We start from the raw sequence: 21,416 nt of genomic DNA on the forward strand, positions 1-21,416 counted from the left end.
AGACCAGTGACAGCGACTCCTCCTCCGATGGAAGCTCTCTGGTGGTGGCGGACACCTCTGTGCCCACCCCAACAACAGTTACAGCCGCCACCCCCGTACCGGCACCGCCCTCTCAGCAGCCCCTCTGCGTGTTTCCCGTGCCTGCTCACCCAGGAGGATGGGCATCTCCTTCGCCCCAGGCACCTCAGGCCCTGCCCCAGTCAGCCCTGCTGCCCTCAGTGAGGAGGCTATTGACCTCCTGAGGTCCCTCACTGTTGGGCAGTCAACCATTTTGAATGCCTTCCAGGGTGTCGAGAGGCATTTGCAACAAACAAATGCATACCTGGAGGGCATTCACTCTGGCGTGGCAGCCCAACAGAGAGCATTTGAGGCTCTGGCCTCAGCACTGATGGCAGCCATTGTCCCTGTGTCTAGCCTCCCCCCTCCAACTTCCTCTACCCAGTTTCAATCCCCTCAACCCCAACCTATCCCAAGCACACCTTCAGACCAGCATTCACCCAAATCAACACACAAAAGTGGCTCAGGAAAACATAAACACCACACCTCATCTCACAGGCACTCACACAAGTACCATGCCCATGCAGACACAGCGACATCCACTGCCTCCACCGTGTCCCCCTCCTCCTCTTCATCCACCCCTCCCAGTTTCGTCTCCATTCACACCTGCATGCACTAAATCCTCATCCACTACCTCCATCACCAGCATGCCCATCACTACACACCCCTCACGAGCAGTCACCACCGCCACAACCATGCACACGTCCCCTGTGTCCTCTCCCAGTGCGTCTGTGACCCCTCCTTCCAATGTACACAAACGCAAGCACCCACCCAACAGCCAATCACCTCACAACAGCATCCAGCCCATGCACCTTCACCCAAATTCATCAGAAAGATACCTCCTACAACCACTTCCACTTCCTCCATCCCCATACCCTCTCCATCTTCCCATCCCAGTGTGTCTAAAAAACGTTTCCTGGCAAACATTGACCTCTTCCCTATGCCTCCCCCCCGTCCTTCCCCTCGGGCCAGGGTGTCAAGATCCCAGGCCAGCACCTCAGCCACCAAGTCGGCATCCGCGATGGTATCTATAAGTCCCAGGGGATCAAAGAGGGCACCCATCAGGGCTGCCAGTGTGCCAGTGACCACTACAAAGGACCAACCCATTCCGCCACCTGCCAAGGTGAAAAGGGTGCCAGCAAGCAGCACGGCCAAAAAGAAGGACCCAACTAGCAAGGCCTCCTCCAAAACTGCATCAGCCAGTGCCAAGGTCCCAGCAGCATCTGGCAAGGTGGCAAAGGGCAAGAAAACCCAGGGCAAGGCACTTCAGTCCTCGGATCCTCAAGGTGAGGGACTGGTGTCCACCATAAGTACTGACAGCCCCGCAACCTGTACTGCGGAAGGCACCACCGCAGGCACCGCCACCTGCACCACCATCTGCCCTGCCACATGCACCGCCATCTGCCCCGCCACATGCACCACCACCTGCACCGCTGATGCCACAACAACAGTCAGCAGCATCATCCCCAGTGGGCAGCCGTCCGAGGCTGCAGGAGACGGCCTGGTATCTCCCTCCACTACTACCAGCACCTGCACCACGGCCTGCACCGGCAGCATCTCTGCCGCAGACACCGCCGCAAGCACCGCCACCTGTGCCGCCACCTGCACCACCACATGCCCAACCAGTGCCACTACATCTGTCATCAGCAGCATCCCCAGTGGGCAGGCGTCCGGGAATGCAGGAGGCGGCCTAGACCCTCCACCCACCACTTGAAACACCACCACCAGCACCGGCACTACCAGCAGTTTTCAGCCTAAGTCGCCACAGGATGGTGTGTGGCTCTGCCTCCATGGAGTATCATATTACCTGTTCCCCGCACATCTCGTGGCTCAGACACCCAGGTGAGGAAATGGGAACTGCCACACCCCAGGTGCAGCATCACTGGGCACAAAGCTCCCTCCAGAACCAGTGGAGATATGCATCCACTATCACTTTCCTTGGCAGGATGAAGCACACTGGGCTCTAAGCCCCCTCCAGAACCAGTGGAAATATGCATTCACATTCACTTTCCTTGGCAGGATGAAGCACACTGGGCCCTAAGCCCCCTCCAGAACCAGTGGAGATATACATCCACTATCACTTTCCTTGGCAGGATGAAGCACACTGGGCACAAAGCCCCCTTCAGCACCAGTGGACCATGTCACCCACTTGAGAGACTGTGGCCTTGCACTCCCCAGGACCATGCAGTGGGCAAACCACCCACTAGAGAGACTGTGGCTTTGCACTCCCCAGGACCGAGCAGTTGGCAAATCACCCACTTGAGAGACTGTGGCTTTGCACTCCCCAGGACCAAGCAGTGGGCAAAGCACCCACTTGAGAGACTGTGGCTTTGCACTCCCCAGGACCAAGCAGTGGGCAAAGCACCCACTTGAGAGACTGTGGCTTTGCACTACCAAGCAGTGGGCATGTTGCCCCCTCCAGGAGCAGTGGCGTAGTACCATCTTCTGGCTGAGGTGCCCACCTCCCCTTCCCCCTGAGTTGCCTGTGTATTTTCGACCTGATGCCCCTGCAGTGTTCTCTCTGTTTTGAGGCAGGAGTCAAGTGTGGGCTTCGCCCCTGTTTTTTTGGCTCACTGGTCCACGGACATTTGCAAAGGACAGTGTATGGCCCTCTGTACATATTGTAAATATTTGTATATTCTGTTGTTTACAATCGTTAACTTTATCTGCATTTTCTAAATAGCACTGATTTAACTCAATTCCTTTTGTCCTTGCGTTCTTCCAGGGGATTACAGGGTGTAAATGTAATGTTGCTGCATGTGTTTGTGTGTATGGTGTTGTGGGTGAGGGTGGGGGTGTTGCGTGTTGCGTGTGTGTGTCACTCTCTTTTTCCTCCTCCCCTCCCCTGTGTGCTAGGTGCAGTACTCCCCGTGGTTGTCGCCGCTACGTTCTTTGATGTTCCTGGTGTATTAGCAGATACACCAGTATCGGCAGGACCTGTAGTTCAGGCTCCATGGTGTCCTAGTTCTTCGTTGAGTGTTGAAAGGTGAGTGGGTTCCCTTCCAAAGACTGTTTCAGCCGTGCTTTTGATGGCGTTGGTACCGTCCCAGAAAATCTGGCAGATTAGTGCCTTGTTATACTGTGAATGGTAAATTGTCCTCGCCTATATGTTGGTGGTGACCGCCGCGGTGTTTGTTGCTACTGCCATGGCGGTCGAAGTAGTAAAGTGGCTGTCTGTGTCGGCGGTTTCCACCGTAGTCGTGATTCCGCTTTAAGACCGACCGCCAGGGATGTAATGAGGGCCATAGTAATTTGTTTTATATGTCCTGACAGTAAAATATTGCTAAATTTGTTTTTCACTATTGCAAGGCCTGTCCCTCTCTTAGGTTAACATGGGGGCTACCTTTAAATCTGATTAAAGTGTAGATTCCCTTTGGGAACGTATGGACATGTGGGGTTTGGGGTCTCTGAGCTCACAATTAAAAAAAATATATTTTAGTAAAGATGAATTTGAGATTGTGTGTTTGAAAATCCCACTTTTAGAAAGTGAGCATTTTCTTGCTTATAGCATTTCAGTGACTCTGCCTAATTGTGGATGCCCTGTCTGGGTCAGTTTGACAGTTGAGCTGGTTTCACCTCACACTAGGCAGTGACACAAAGGGAGCTTGGGTGTAGTCTGCATTTCCTGATGAGCCATCTGTGCTAAGAGGGAGGGGAGGAGTGGTCACTCACACCTGAAAGGGTTGTGCCTGCCCTCACACAATGCAGTCTCCAACCCTCTGGTAAGTGTCTGGGGCCTGGCCTGGGCAAGGCAGGATTTCACATTCAAGAGAGACTTTGCTTTGAAGTAGGCCTACTTCAAAGGAGAAATTGGGTATAAGGAGGGCACCCAAAACCACAGACTTTAGAACACTTCTGGAAACCAAGAGGAACCTCTGCCTGGAGAAGAGCTGAAGAGCCGAGGAAGAAGAGCTGCCCTGCCTGTGACTGTGCTTTGTGGAGCTATCCTACAGTTGATGCTTGTGCCAGATTAAGAGGGCTAAGACTGGACTTTGTGTGCCTTCCATCTTGTGAAGATCTCCAAGGGCTTGATTTACAGCTTGCCTCCTGTCGTTTGAAGTCTCAGGGACAGAAAAGACTTCTCTCTGCCAGCACCTGGAGTCTCTGGAGAGACTCCTACTCTGTCCTGTGGTTCCCATCCAGTTCCTGAGACCCTGAAAGGAGAAGCTGGCAGCCTAAGATGAAGAAATCCACACACAGAACGCTGTGGAGGGAACAGATCGATACAACTCCGATCTGTGGCTGAAAAATCAACGTGCCGCCGGCTTCATGGCTCAAAAATTGACACTCGGCTGCAACTCGACTGAAGAATTGACGCACGGAACTGGAGAAACGACGCGCAGCATTGCTGACGGAGGCTGGTGAGATCACAACCCTCGCTGCGTGTTTTTTGGATCATTGTGTGGCTGGATTTCCGACGCAAGTATCGCTGGGCGTGTAAAAACAATGCAAGGCCTGCCCGGACCCGAGAGTGCTGACCGGATTGACTCACCGCTCTCCTGCGGAGAGAAGAAATGACACCCCCGACCCGACGAAAGGAGAAGCAATGCAACTTCTCTTTCGTGAGTGAAATCGACACATCACAAGCCCTTTTTGACACACACTCGCCTGTGCGGAGTTATTTTTGACGCACCCAAGGTACATTTTCACGCTAACAGTGTTTAAAACTCTTTTTGCTTTTTAATTGATAACTTGACTTGTGTATTGTGGATATTTGTCATTTTGGTCTTGTTTTATTTAGATAAACATTCTCTATTTTTCTAAACCGTGTTGTGTCATTTTGTAGTGTTTTCATTAAGTTACTGTGTGTGTTGGTACAAATACTTTACACCTAGCACTCTGAAGTTAAGACTACTGCTAGTGCCAAGCTACCAAGTGGGTAAGCAGGGGTTAGCTGAGGGTGATTCTCTTTTACCCTGACAAGAGTGAGGGTCCTTGCTTGGACAGGGGGTTACCTGACTGCCAACCGAAGACCCAATTTCTAAGATTTGCGGCAGGGGTGGGATTGGACTTGTATTTCTACTTGACATACAGTAATTGAGTGTACACTACTGTTTTGAGTGCAGACCACTACATGACCACATACTGCTTGTCTTGTGATCTTTGATTTTTCTCTTTTGCTTGGATTTTTCCCTACATCCATTTTTGTGGTAATCTTTGATTGGCTTCTGAACTTCATTTGGGAACTTGTTTTCTGCTTTTTGGAACTTTGCACCTTTGTTGACTTTTCATCATGTCCCAATCTGGAGAAGCATCAGTTTAAATTGCTTTTGACCAGGAGAAATTGGATAGCTATACCAAGGCTCAGTTAAAGCAGTTCTGTAAAAGTTTTGACTGTCCCATTAAGAGCTCATCCAAGAATGAGTAGCTGCAAAAGGCGCTGAGGGCCTGGGAACAGCCAAGATCACTGAAGAGCACGCAGAGGATGAGGAGGATGAGGAGGATGAAGGGCAGTTCATACCCAATGGTATTGTGGGTGGGCCTTTTATGTCCAGGGAGAGGGTCTCCAGGGCAGGTAGCAGTGTCTCATCTAAGGGTCTGACTCCTGAAGAATTGCAGGGCAGACAGGCAGAGAGGGAGCACCAGAGGGAGTTGGAGAAAATGAGGATGGCCATTAAAGAGAAAAAGTTGTTGTTGGCTCATGAGCTCAGTTTGAGGGAGCTGGATCAGAGAAGCCAGTCTAGTAGGGATGGTGGCAGCCTGAAAGGAGGGTGCACATTCCTAAAGATCTTGTGAAGGATTATAAAAGGCAGGACAACATATACTCGTGGTTTAAGGGGTATGAGTCTGCTCTCCATATGAATCTGGTCCCTGAATCTCATTGGGGGGGGGTCTGTGTAAGCACTTTCAGGTAGAGGGGAGGGATATACTGACAGCCCTAGGGGATGCTCAGAATCTCACCTACTCTAGCATGAAGGATGCCCTACTCACAAGATATGGTCTCACCCTTGAGCAGTACAAGGACAATTTTAGATCCTACAAGAAGAAGGAATCCCAAACATGGTTAGAATGTGTTGATTCTGATTGCAGGTCACTGGATGGTTGGCTGAAGGGCAGTAAGATAACTACGTATGAGGGGCTTTACAATCTGATTGCTTGGGAGCACTTGTACAGTTTATGGTTTCCAGAGCTATGCCAGCACCTGATTGACAGCAAGCTGACTGAACCCAGGAAGCTTGCGCAGGATGCGGACCGCTGCGAGAGCACCAGGGTCCAAAAGAGATATAGGGGAGACCACGCCAACGGTGGGCAGGGTCCCTCTCCGAAGAAAGGGGGGGGATAAGGGTAAACAGGGGGAGTTTTCTAAAGGGCCCCAAACTGATTCCTAGGGTAAGGATTCCCAACCCCCCAGTGAGAAGAAGCCATGGTTCTCCACGTAAGTGCTATGCATGTGATCAGGTGGGTCATGTGAGGGGGGACCCCAAATGCCCCAAATGTACACCAGCACCCACTGGTGTGCCGTCCCAGGGTTTGGCCAGTGTAGCGCTTGGGGAGGTGTTGGTTCCAGGTGGGTGGGAGCCAGCTGAGATGACCCTTGTCTCACTAGGGGACAGTGAGATGGTCCAGAGAACCCTCGTGCCTGAGAACACTAAGAAGTACAGGCAGTGGGTGACCATTACGGAGAGAGGGTGAAGGCTCTGAGAGACACAGGAGCCAGTGTGACTACAGTGAGGAGTCACCTGGTGTCTGAAGAGCAGATTGATCCCCGGGTACTTCACCAAGTAGTTGCAGTGGACAACTCAGAGTGCCTGTGCAGAGTGGCACAGGTTCCCTTTAAATGGGGGGGGTCTCAGGTTCCTTGAAGGTAGCTGTGAGTCCAACCATGCCTGTTGATTGTTTGCTAGGCAATGACCTGGAGGATTCCCCTTGGAAGGAGGTGGAACACAGGTCTCACTTGGAGATGTTGGGCCTGCCTGGGTGGGTATGCATATCCACCCAGTCAATGGCAGGCCGTCAGGGTAATCAAGAGGCCCTGGAACCTGAAACAGTGGCCCAGGGGACCGATAAGAAGAGGAAGGGCAGGGGGTGCAGGAAACCAGCCCCAGAAGTTCCCATGGTCTGGGAGGAGGGGGAGCCTGAGGGTGATGCCCGGGAGCCTTCAGGGGAACAGGTGGCTGAACTGGGGGAGGTCGATGAGCTGTCGCAGTGGCAGCAGGAAGGGGGGCCCACCAGGGAAGCATTTTGTGCAGCACAGAAAACATGCCCTACTCTGGAGGGTTTGCGGCAGCAGGCTGCAGACCAGGCAGCTGGCAAGGAGCCAGGATCACACCTGGCTTATTGGGAGGATGACTTCCTGTATAGAGAGCCTAAGGTTCCTGAGCCTGGGCCAGCCCGTGTGCTGGTTTTACCTCAGTGCTTCAGGGCCTTCCTACTGGGGTTGGCTCATGATGTGCCTTTAGCTGGACATTTGGGGCAGGACAAGACCTTTGATAGGCTTGTCACCCACTTTTACTGGCCCCTAATGAGCAGGCACTCAGATGCACATGGCAGGTCTTGTCAGACTTGCCAGGCACGTGGCAAGAGTGGGGGGAGATGTAAAGCTCCTCTCCAACCTTTACCTGTGGTTAGTACTCCCTTTGAGAGGGTAGGTATTGACATTGTGGGGCCTCTGGAGCCCAAGACAGCCTTGGGCAACAGGTTCATCCTGGTCTTGGTGGACCATGCCACCCGGTACCCAGAAGTCATTCCTTTGCGGTCAGTCACTTCCCCTGTGGTGGGTCGTGCACTGATGGGGGGTTTTACCAGCATGGGTTTCCCCAAGGAAGTGGTATCTGATAGAGGTACCAACTTCATATCCACGTATATGAAGTCTCTGTAGAAAATGTGTGGGGTGACCTACAAGTTCACCACACCTTACCACCCCAAAAGTAATGTTCTTTTTGAGAGATTCAACCGCACCTTGAAAGGCATGATTCAGGGCCTGTCAGAGCCCTTGAGGCGAAAGTGGGACGTCCTCTTGCCATGCCTTCTGTTCGAATACAGGGAGGTGCCTCAAAAGGGACTTGGGTTTAGTCCCTTGGAGCTCATCTATGGTTACCCTGTGAGGGAACCCTTCAGTCTGGTGAAGGAGGCTTTGGAGAAAACTCCTAGTAAACCCCCCCAGGATGTATTTAGCTACATGCTGGCTTGGAGAAACCAGACTGCCCGCTTCAGGAGTCTCGCTCAGGAGTACCTGGAAGCAAGCCAGGAGGATAAGAAACAATGGCATGACCGGAATGCCACTCTGGTCGAGTTTCATCCTGGTCAGAACAAGGGTCACTGCACTGGGGGGCAATTTCATTTCAAGCCATTTCTGCCCACCTTGGGGGCAGATCAGCTTATTTTTCGCGGGCCAATCTGCTCCCAAGGGGGGCAGAAACCACTAGACACCAGGGATTTTTTTTTTGCGCCAATTTCACACAAGGGGAAATTTATTTTAGGCCATTTCTGCCCTCCTTGGGGGCAGGTCGGCCTATTTAATTGGGCTGATCTGCCCAAAAGAGGGGCAGAAACCGTTAGGCACTGGGGAGTTTTGTTTTACAATTTTCTTACAGATGGGGAGAGACCTCTTAGGTAAGGGTCGCTCCCCTGGGGGGCAAATTTATTTTAGGCAATTCTGCCCCCTTTGGGGACAGATCAGTCTAATTCTATTAGGCTAATCTGCCCCAGGGGGTCAGAAACCACGTAGGCACCAGGGATTGGTGTATTTGTATTTTGTTTGGGGGGGCAGCCGCTTGGGCAAGTTTAGCTCCCCTTGGGGGAACATTACTCTGGGCTAATTCACAGATTGGACTATTTTTTAAATGCCCATCTGCCCCGGCAGAAAGCCCAACAGAAACCAGGGAAGAATTTTCTTCACAAAAAGAGGGTGGGGGTATGGCCATACCCCACACCAAATAATTGGGGAGAAGGTTGTTCTGCCCACCGGTGGGCAGATGGGGCAATTACCCCGGATCCACTCCCTGCGAGGGCAGAAAGGCTACTAGATGCCAGGGAATAAAAATATATATATATATATATTGGGCTGGTGGCTACCAAACAGTATGGGCATGGTTATGCCCCCACCCAACTGAAGGTGGTAACAGTCTTTCAGCTCTCTCCCCGCACACTAAAAGATCTTATCCCAATGGCAAGCAAGAGGGCATTTTTATTATTTTGGGTTTTGGTTTTACATTTGGGCCATGAGAGCTTGTCTAACTCTCAAAATTGTCCTACTTAGAATTGTGAGAGCTGCACTTTTTGGACTATGGGACACTGCCATCTAGAAAAATCTACAGGACCTAGACACATCTGAAAACTAAACATCTGGGTGATTCCAGGGTGGAGTGCTTCACGTGCACCCTGCACCATTTTCCTACCCACAATGCCTGCAAACCTTCAACTTTGCTTGAAATCACACATTTTCCCCACATTTTGTGATGAAACCTTCCGGAATCTGTAGGAATCCAAAAAGTTCCCACAACCCAGCATTGTTGCATCTATACTAATACAAAATTCTGCCCTACTTGTCAGACTAAAAACGTGTTTTTTCAAACTGTTTTTTTGGACTCACTTTGGTTCCCCTTCAATTTTGACATGTTTTTGGCTCTTTCCTGTCATAGGCACTTGGCTCACCTATACAAGTGTGGTATCATTTTTAATGGGAGACTGAGGGTAACGTTGGATGGCAGGGAATTTGTTCTGGTGTGGTGATACCACACAGAAATGTGGGAAAAATGTGATTTCTTTTGTCTAAATTTGAAGTTTGTTGGGTATTCAGGGCAAGAAAACACTGGGGGATCCACACAAGTCACACCTCACTGGACTCCCTCGGGTGACTAGTTTACAGAAATGTCTGGGTTTGGTAGCTTTCCCTAGATGGCTGCTGAGCCCAGGACCAAATACTCAGGTGCCCCCGCAAAAACAGTTAGGTCCTCATTATGACATTGGCGGTAAATCTCACTTACCGCCACACTGACTGCTGCCAACTTACTGCAGCCGTGGCAGATGTCCGTTCACCATATTATGACACACACACACCAATCCGTCAGTATTGAGCCACATACACAAATCCGCCAGCCAAAAGGTCAGTGATAAACTGGCGGTATCAAAACCCACACGTTACACCAACAGAACTGCGCCCATCACATTATGACCAACGAATCACCACGGCGGACATTCAACGGCGGTAAACCATTGACGGTACATACCACCGCGCTCAAAATGTACACACATAGACAAAACAATACTACATTGGAGAATTCAAACAACACACACCTGACACCCATACAAAAACCACACCCACACCCACACCACTATAAAACACCCCCCCACAGTAGCCACAACTCTTTACCATTGCAAACCATTGCCAGCAGAGAGACATCAAGACCACTGGCACAACTAGAGCCACACACTATTCACACCAATACACCACTCAAGCACCCCACATCAGACACCGCAACACATTACCCAACCCACCCCCACCCATGGCACCACAAAGACACCCCTGTTTCAAAGAGGAGGAGCTAAGGGTCAGGGTGGAGGAAATTATTAGGGTAGAGCCACAGTTATTTGGAGCACAGGTGCAGCAGCTATCGATAGCTAGGAAGATGGAGCTATGCGGAGAATCGTGGACAGGGTCAACGTCGTGGGACAGCACCCAAGAACTAGGGATGACATCAGAAGGAGGTTAAACGACCTACGGGGGAAGGTATGTTTAATTGCAACAAGACACCAGCTGGTTGTACAGAGGACTAGAAGGGACCCCACCTCCTCCCCCACAAGTAACAGCATGGGAGGAGCAAGTCTTGGCAATCCTGCACCCTGAGGGCATGGCCAGAGTAGGAGGAGGACTGGACTCTGGTAAGTCATCTCTCTACTACTACTGCCCCCTACCTGCATGCCATCACATATCCCCACCCTCTCTCCCATCACTCCACTCCATCCCACACACCCCACATCACATCTCACCCATCCCAATGCCAAGCCCTGCATGCTGTACCAATGTACGGACACCACTCACAGCTCTGCATGGACACTCATCACTAAAGCATGCACACGATAGAGAACTAACTATTCCACCATACACCAACGTACACAAGTGAAAGCTGCCAGTGCAAATACAACCAAAGAGGGCAAGCCACAGAAGCACAATATTTCAGACACAGAAACCATAACACATCATTTACATCCCCACAAGTACCCCAACCAATGTCAGCGGAGAGGAGGTGCCTGCAATATCCAGTCCCCCAATTGAAGAGGCCCACATTGATGACAGCAACTCTGGTCTTCAGGATCTGGATTACCTACCTAGCCCATCAGGGACCTCTGGACAGTGGGTTACTCAGGTCCAGTCACACACCACCACAGAGCCTCCCCCATCAGGAAACACCACCACAGCACCCACCCAGTGTACCCACACCTCTGTCCCCAGGACACGTCAATCAGCAGTGTGTCCACCTCTACGGGGACCCCCGGCCACACCTTAAACCCAAGACAATCAGGGACCTGGGGTCAGTGGCAGCGGGCGCACAGTTCATGGGACAGAGGCACAGGCCAACAGGGAAACTGAGAGATCTGCTGAGCACTAGGGGGAGGACAGGCCCAGGGAACCGACTCTCCAGGAGGCGCTTGCAGAGATCCTGGGACCCTATCAACATTCCCAGGACACGATGGGCCAGATCCTGGACAATGTGCAGGAGAACAGGCGGCTGCAGGAGGGACAGTACCAGGGGATCAGGGACGACTTGCAGCTCATCAACAACACCATGATCTCCATAGCAGGGGTGCTGGCAGACAAGGCCAATATTATGAGGGAGGCAGTCTCACAACAGCGTGCCCCTGCCGCTAGCCAGACATCTGAACAGCCTTCCACTTCTGCTACCGCCAGTGCACAGGAGGCCCCGCCACAGGACTCACAGGCCGCCAGCACCCCTCCCCCAGCAGAAGGTGAACCACCCAGCAAACATTCCCTGTGATCCAGACAGAAGCCAGAGACACTTGCAAAGACCGCCGCCAGGAAATTAGACTCTCCTGATTGTCACCCTTGTGTCCCACTCAGTCACCCTGTCCACCTTGAACTGCTATTGCTCCCCTTCCTATGTCCCTTGGGACAATGCACTGGTGCTACAAACAGACTGGAACAATACCCTGGACTTTCCTCCATCATCACCCCATCCCATTGCACGTGCCCCTCTATATTTTAACACTTCAATAAACACCTTTGGTCAGGTATATCAATTATGTATTCATTGAAACAGGTACAAACATTGCAATTCAACTATACAGAAAATGAGCATAGATTAATTACCTGTAGCTGGCTGCAGTGATCACATCAGAAGTATATGTGAGGTCACCAACATCTGCAAAATGAATTGGCAGAAGGAACAGGAAGTGGGCAGAGAAGTGGGAAATATCAGCATGCCAGTGCCACAGAAATTCAAACAAGTGTCATTGAAATGCGAAGTAACCCTGTCCTACCTTTGTGTCATTGGGCGTATTGTCTGATCACAGATGTTCTGTTGTCCTCATCCTCATCCTCTGCCTCCTCATCCTCACTGTCCACAGGGTCTACTGCTGGCACACAGCATCTCCAGCCTCCTCCTCCTGCAGGAATGGGACATGGCGCCTGAGGGGCAGGTTATGCAACATGCAGCATGCCATCACTATCTGGCAGACCTTCTTGGGTGAGTAGCACAGGAATCCACCTGTCAGATGGAGGCATCGGAACCTGGCCTTCAGGAGGAGGCTAAAGGACCTTTCAATTATCCTTCTGGCTCGCCCATGGGCCTCATTGTAACATTCTTCTGCCATTGTCCTGGCATTCCTCACAGGGGTCAGCAGCCATAATAGGTTGGGGTAACCAGAGTCACCTGAAATATTGAGGGGCAGCATTTAGCCACACACTATCCTATATGGCCCACACCATACCCACCAACATCTACTGGGTGGGAACCAGGGCTCACCTAATAGCCACACCCTGTGCCTCTGTGGTTGGGCCATCACATTTGGGATGCTGCTATTCCTCAGGACAAAGGCAACATGCACTGACCCAGGATACTTAGCATAGACGTGGGAGATGTACTGATTGGCAAGGTACACCATCTGTACATTCATAGACTGGAAACTCACCCCAATTATGTTGGGAATATGTCCCATTGCATAGAGCTCGGCCTTCACTGTGGCCAAATCTTCAACCTGGGGGAAAACAATGTAGCTGCACATGTGTTTAATCAGGACAGACAACACTCTTGTCAGCACGTTTGAGAACATTGGCTGTGACATTCCTACTGCCAAGCCCACTGTCACTTGGAAAGAACCAGTCGCCAGGAAATGGAGCACTGATAGCACTTGCACAAGAGGGGGGATCTCAGTGGGGTGACGGATAGCAGATATCAGGTCAGGCTCCAATTGGGCACACAGCTCTGTAATTGTAGCCCTGTCAAGTCTATAGGTGAGGATAATGTGCCTGTCCTCCAGTGCCTCCAAGTCCGCCAGGGGTCTGTAGACGGGTGTATGTTTCCATCTCCTATTCATCCGCAGCAGTAGGAATCTAAGGGACAAAAGAGTGAGGAGCTGATCACAAACTGAACAATGGAGCTACAACAGAACTTTGCATTCTGTTAACTTGTAATGGGTCAGTGTGATTTGTCCAGTATGTCCTAATATTACCAGTGACGCAGCAAATTTCCAGGGCTTGCCCGCCCGAAATTGCATCCGCCTGTCCTGTGTGGAGGGACAGGTGGAAGTGAGGTAATTCCACCGATGTTGTGCACCGTTGCGGGAGACAGTCGGGAACCGCTGTGCGACTCCTCATTGGTTCTAATTGAGTCCTATGGGTTACAGTGGCCAATGGTGATCTACGCTGGTGGTGACGGTATGCACCGCCCTAGGACATGACTGCCACTTTCTATCTGATTCCTCACTTGCTACCTGACCTTCCACAGGAGAGGACCTACACTGCATGTGCTGCTGTGACCGGTGTCTGGAACCTACCATGGCCCTTGTGACCGGGGAAAGGGCCCCAGCCTTCACATCGGAGGAGTTGGCGAGACTGGTGGATGGGGTCCAACCCCAGTAATGACTGCTGTATGGGCCTCCATACCAACAGGTGAGTACACTGTGGACACGATGCATGTGGCATGAATATATGGAGTGGTGTGTGTGAAGGCCTTGTGTAAGGGGGGTGGGTGGATGTCCTCTGGGTGGTGTACAGGTTGTGTGCTGTGCAATGTGTGTGTAAATGGTGAGGCCATATGTTTAACAGGCAGGACTGTTTGTCTAAATCTATTTTCCTGCGTGCAATCGCCAAGGAGGTGCAGACCCTGGGGGTCTAAGGCAGGTAGAGCACACACTGTCACAAACGGTGGGAGGACCTGAGACGCTGGGCACTGAAGATGGTGGAGGCCCAGCTAGGGTTGCTCTCCCAATGAGGAAGGGGTGCCCGTCAAAACCTGACCCCCCTGATGGCCCGCATACTGAAGGTGGCCTATCCAGAGCTGGATGGGCACTTGAGGGCATCACAGCAGCCACAAGGGAGTGAGTACAGTGCCCATCATTACAACTTACGCATGGTAGGGTGGCATCTGGGTGGGGGATGTGTGTTAGTGGGTGCCCCTAGGCCAGGCCTCACATTGCAGCGTAGGTCCCCTGGTGGCTAGGGTTCAGAAGGTAAAATCTTGCTACCTAGCTCGTAGGCATCCACTACTGGTCAGGGCTGTGTCGGTCCCAGGTGTGCTGCATTTGGCGGTGTGTGCCCCTCCCCATGCCTTGGTCGCTAACTATTTCTCTGGTAGTGCTATGGCATATTGCGTAGGCCTTTTCCCTGTGTGTGAGGGTGCTGTGTATGCCAACTGTGGTGTTGGGGCAGCCACTGACCAAGTGTATCCTTTGTCTCCTCCCCCCATTTTTGTTTTGTCATCCTGTCCTTATGTGCATTAGCATCATCTGGCGGAGGAGCAGAGGCACCGGCGATGGAGGGAGCTGCATCCCTGTTTCTACCCTCCTCCCTTCAACTTCCACTGCCCAGTCGCATTCTCCTCAACCCCATCCCGTCCCAAGCACACAGGCAGATGAGCATGCAGACAAGACAACACCCAAGAGTTTCACAGGCAAACACAAGCACCCATCTTCATCCCACAGGTACTCACACTAACACCATCCTGTTGCAGACACTCCAACATCCACTATTTCCACTGTCTACCCTTCTACTCCACCACTTCCCACCCAGTTCCATCCACACTCACACCTGCATGCACTACATCATCATCTACTACCAGCATCACCACACCAAGCAGAACACACACCTCACTGGCATACACCTCCACAACAGCCATGCACACGTCCCCTGTGTCCTCTCCCTCTGTGTCTGTCCCCCCCTAAAGTACACAATTTCAAGCCCTCAGACACCCAACAGCCATCCACCTCACAACAGCATACAGCCATGAACCTGCACCCAAAAGCAGCAGACACCTAAAACAACCACTCCCTCATCCTCCACTCCCATTCCTTCTCCCTCTTGCCACCCCCAATGTCCCTAAAAACTGTTCCTATCCACCAGTGACCTCTTCCCTACCCCTCCCCCCTATCCTGCACATATGGGAAGGGTAGGAAGAACCCAGCTAAGCATCTTAGCTACCCAGTCTACGGGTCCAGTTGTCACCACACCCATGCGTGGTAGAAAGGGATCCAGGCCACATGTCCTGAAGGTGAAGGAGCCTGCACCAGGCAGCCTCAAGGGAAAAGAGCCTGCCCCAGCAGGCAGGAAGACCAAGGAGCCTGCACCAGCAGGCAAGAAGAGAAAAGAGCCTATCCCAGCAGCCAGGAAGACCAAGAAGCCTGCACCAGCAGGCAGGAAGACCAAGGGGCCTGGACCAGGAACTGTGAATGAGCCCCCACCACCAACCATGGTTGTGCAGCCATTCAAGGTTGCAGGGGATGGGCAGGAGCCTCCCCCCACTAGCAGCAGCACCACCACTGTGCAGCCTGCCTCCATGGGCTGCTGTGCAGTCTGCCCCCTCTAAAGCCAGTGTGTGTGACACACACCCGAGAGACTGTGGCCTTGCTCTCCCCAGGATCAAGCACAGGGCATGTTGCCCCCTCCAGAACCAGTGGGGATGACACCCACCTGAGATTCTGTGGCCCATCACTCCCCAGGATCAAGCACAGGGCATGTGGCCCCCTCCAGAACCAGTGCGTAAGACACCTGCATACCCATCACTCCCCAGGATCAAGCAGTGGGAGAAAAGGAGAAAGACTTTAAAAGTGCTGTTAGCGCTTACCTGCAAGTGATTAGAATCACTCTAATACAAATGGGGAATGCCTGTGGCAGGATGCATCTGATGGAAAATCCTTCACAGCGAGGCAGTGAAAAGAAGAAGGGGTGATGTTAAAGACCAATATAAGTGGCCTTGAGGGTGAAGGCAGCAACCAGGAAGCGACGTGAAGTGAACTAGGAAGCAAGTGCAGCAATGACGATGGTAGAGGAAGCAGTGAAGAAGCACTGTTCTATCAGCCAACTAATGCAATTCACAAGCTTTAAACACCAACATTTGCAGCACTTCCAGAATCTGTGCTGCTGTCCCTTTGATTGGTGAAAAGTCAGTGCTGGTTGGCTGCTGTGCATGATTACCCCAATCGGAAAGCACCATTTTAAGATAGGAATGCATGCCTCCCCCGAGAAGACGCAGCACTCCTCCTGGGGGGGGGGCACGCCCCACGCTTTGGTGGCCTATGTCCTACAGTGAGGTAAAAGAGAATGCTGGGTAGAAGTGTTGAGGCTACAGTGGTGTGAGCTGGATCTGGAAGGTGCTGTTTTATGTCTCTTTGAGTGGAATAAATACTCGTTCCTTGGAATCATGGTGTGCCTCCTTTGTCAACAGTTGCATGGGTGAGGTTGTCAAATGGATGAAATGTAACAGTCTGAAGCTGGACTCTGAGAAAGTGAAGGTTCTTCTTTTTGGAAAAGACCTCTCACTTTAGAACCTGTCCTGGTGGCCCCCAGTCTCTTCGCCCTCTACCCACTCCAGTTTAGAAAGTAAAGAACCTGTGAGTGATCTTTGATGTTGATCTTTCGTTAAGAGATTAAATAAATAAACTTACCTCTGCCTGTTTTTCATCCTAAAAAGTTTAATAAAAAATATTCCCTTTATTCCTAATGATTTGCAGTGATCAGTGATGATTGAATTGGTTTTGTCTACACTGCCTCTATCAGCTCATTCAACAGCGTTCTCTAAATAAACTTCAGCTTTTCAAGAACGCAGCAGCCCACTTCCTCAAGCAAAATACCCAGATATCAGTCAGTCTCTCAGCACTTAGTGGAGCTTCACTGGCTCCCAGTTAAGAAACAAGTGGCCTTTAAGGCTCTAAGTACAGCACATAAATCACTTCATAGGATGTGCCTGAATATTTGAGGAAAACGTTCACCTGGTACACACCAAGGAGAACTCTGGGTCTAGCTGCATTGAAAACAGTCTCTATACCAAAATGCAATAAAGCATCCTGGAATGGTAGGGGTTATGTTCATTCCACATGTAAGCTGTGCAATAAATTCCCCTGGGAGCTGAAGAAATAACTGAATCTCACTCATTTGGGAAAATTGGCCAAAGTCCTGGCTTTTTTCATTTCCTATTTAAATTGTTAGGTGCTTTATATCTGATACATCAGTGCAAAGATGCCTTCGGCCATTTGTGCACTTAATAAAAATGACCAATATCAATACGATACAACAGAAAGGCAACCTGTGTTATCATTTCACTGAGCATCTTCTAATAAACTGTGTGAACTTGGGCATAACAACCCCATGTTCTAAAGAGAACTGTTGTCCCCATCAAGCAAAATCAGTTCCAGTGAGCATGCTGCTAACCTGAGCAGATGGGGCAATCAGGCAGTGCACGATGGGCTGGGCTGATAGGTCAGTGTGTGGGTCGGCTTTTATGGAAGTTTGTGGGCCTGTTTTAAGGTCTGCTGGGATGGCTTTTACTGTGGATTTCGCTGACATTTAAAATTAAAACAAATATTACCTACAGCAAGCTCAAGTCCATGCTGAGTTTCATTGCACTTTCATAACTGCCCCAATATGGAAATATGGGCCACTTATTTAGCTATCTAATTCACTAATGTGGGCCATTTTCATTTTGGTGCCGGGCCTTTTTTCTGTCCAGTACGGCGCTGGGTCCCTCACCCCAACAAATCTGTTACTCTTATTTATGATTGGCAGCTGACTGCTTTTGTTCAAAACTCAATAAAGAGCTGCAGGACTGGATCAGGCATGTATATGCCTGCAATGTACAAAGATTTCCCAAGCTTTTGTGCCCATTAAACATAGAGGGCCAGATTCACAAAGGTAAACTTAGATGTTTGCTCTAAACTTAGACCAAACGTCTACGTTTAAGAATTTGGGAATTCACAAAGGGCTTTTATGATTAGTATCTTTCGGTCCGCACTCGGGGCAGAGATCTAAGTTTAGACCAAACGTCTAAGTTTACCTTTGTGAATTGGGCCTATAGTTCTCTGAAGAAACACTGCTAAATAGTGCTTGGCAGAGAAGTGCACTACAACTGTTGTTCCAGTTCTGTGCACCATAAATGTATGTGTATTATTCAATACATAGGTCTGGAGATACAGCTAAAGTAGTCTTTAGACTACACCTAAGTAGAGTCGCCTCAAGTCAGCAAATGATACAAATCTTTCAAACAATATGACACCAAACACCTCTTAGGAGGGACAAACACAAGAATAGGGAGGCAAACAATTGAATAAAGAGAAGAAAACAAAGTCATCTAGTCATGAGCAAGGGTCAAACCCAAAGCCCTCTAAAGGTAGCTGTTATGCATTGGAAACAGTAGGGCTGCCTACCGAAATTTAGAGCTGTCTGTAGCAGAAACCTAACAAGCCATATATCGAAACACCCTCCAATGCTCAACAATGAACCTCCAGACCCGTTTTCTGGTAGAGCCAACATATCAATACTTCTGTTGAGAGTACAGAATTGATAGTTAGACCTTTTCTTTTGCAGAAACCAGGTTGTTGATTTCCTTATAGAGTTCATACTCCTCTACTGTGGTACCTGGGTCTTGTTACTACAGGAGCATTATACCAAATTCTAGCCATCAAACAAGACAGACATACGAGTGACTTCTGTATGTGTTTTGATGGGCAGCTGTGCAAATATAAACATTGCAACAAGCTTTGGAAATTGGTCCAATGTCCCTTTGTGATTCAGGAACTTTAACATCATACAGTTTTATGGCGTTTATTCTAGTGCACACAGACACTGGTGCATATCAATCCCTTTAAACTTTTGCATGTATACTCAATACTGAGGCTAATGGGATTCTTAAATTACATTTCCCAAAACCAAAACCAAAAATAGATATAAAGAAACATTTGTTTAATATACTTCTATAGGTTCTGCTTCGCCTTATAGATTTGACTTATTTAAAGTTCTTTTATAGAACATGTGGCCTTACGGTAGTAGGGTGCTTCAAAGTAAACCTGAAATATATCCATAGGGGCATATTTTCAAGGAATTGATGTAGGGCAGCATCACAAGTGTTTTTGCTGCAGTGCCCTATGCTAATTTGAAAGGGCTGAAATGCACCGTATTTACAAGATTCTATGCATTTTTGTCCTTTCCCCCTGCACTGGTGCACAATTCGCTGCATAGCGCCAAGCACCAATGTAGACCACTTCCACCATGGTGCAAGGGGCGCCTTCCTGTACAAAAACAATCCTGAGAGGCATTTTCCTCTTTCTCTGTGTTTGAAATGGGGTCTGTAGTTGGCAGAGGTTTGCATCCTGTCCAAGTAGGGACCACAATCCTAGTCAGGGTAAGTAAGATACACACTAAAAGTTTATCTGTGCTCACACTCAAGCAGGTTGGCACAGAGCAGTCAGGCTAAAATAAAGAGGCATTGTGTAAAGTATTTGTGCATACACACAGTAAAACAGTGAAACAACAAAAGTGACATAAGTCCAACATATACAATTCAAGTTATGAATTTTTGAAAATGAAATCAAAATGCAGTGCTTAGAAATCAATAGTTCCAACCTGGTTGCGCTGTACCGGGGCAAATCCAAAAGTTCAGTCCGAGATGATGGAGAGCAGGTCGAGTACAGGAGTCATGCAGACCCGCTGACTACCTTGGTTGCGTTGAAGCTCAGGGATGATATGTTGATCCAGGTAGGGGATGTGTCGCTAGGCTAAGTGTTGTTTCCTGATTGGGTAACGTCGTTCATGTGTCAATGTCCGGAACCAATGGGTGCCAATTCTGATGCATCTTTGCAGCATCGGCCAACTCAGGGCTGCATTGAATGTCGGGGTTGTGTTGTGTAGTTAGCAAGTGGTGTCTGCGGCTTCGGTGCAGGCTGTGGTGAGGCACTGTTTCTGCTGTGGGGTGCGCTGAATTTAATGCAATTTTAATTTAGATTGCAGGGTGTAGAGAGTTAAGTCCAGTCCTCACACTCACAGGCAAGAAGCAGCAGACAGCAGGCTAACACAGCAAAGTGGCAGTCCCTCCTGGTAGCACAGCAGAATGTCCTCAGTCCATAAGTATCATGAGCATATGGTGTCAGAGGTTCAGTACATATACCCAGAAAAAAGGCCTTTAATGTAGGGGTGACTTCAAAGGAACTCTCTGAAGTGGAAACCCCAGCCCTGACTCCAGACTACCAGTAGGGGGTAAATCAGCCCTTTGTGTGGGGGCAGGACACAACCTATTCAGAAGTAAATGTGAACTACCGCTCCCTGCCCAGGAAGACTGTCAGTATGCAGATGAATGCAGCTGTATACCCTGTCACACCCAGCCCTTCCTGTGTTGTGGTTGTCTAGAGAGAATGCACAAGTGTAGTTGTCACATAAACCCAGAAGTGCATTCAGAGACAAGCTAAGGCACAGAATGGTTAAAGTAAGAAAGGTCAACTTTATCAAATTTTCAGACCTGCAATTTAAAAAACAACCTTACCAAAATATGGGCCTGATTACAACTTTGGAGGATGGTGTTGAACTGTCCCAAATGTGACGGATATACCACCTACCGTATTACGAGTTCCATAGGATATAATGGACTCGTAATACGGTAGGTGGTATATCCGTCACATTTGGGATGGATTAACACCGTCCTCCAAAGTTGTAATCAGGCCCTATGGGGGTAATTTTGACCTCAGCTGTCTTTTTCCAAGACTGCGGAGGGACCGCAGTGTGGAAGACCGCCAGTGTTGGCGGTTTGCCACTCGGCCTATTATGACCGTTGGCAGCTCTCCGTCCTTTTACGGACGGAGAGCCGCCAACAGCCATACTGGCGGGTGGCAGGGAAGTGGAGGTTGTTCCACCTCCACTGCCACGCCAACAGAACCCCGCCCAGCGAATCACATCCTGTGATTCGGCGTGGCGGTGTTCTGTT

Source organism: Pleurodeles waltl, chromosome 4_1, assembly GCF_031143425.1.
Source record: "Pleurodeles waltl isolate 20211129_DDA chromosome 4_1, aPleWal1.hap1.20221129, whole genome shotgun sequence".
NCBI classification, from domain to species: domain Eukaryota; kingdom Metazoa; phylum Chordata; class Amphibia; order Caudata; family Salamandridae; genus Pleurodeles; species Pleurodeles waltl.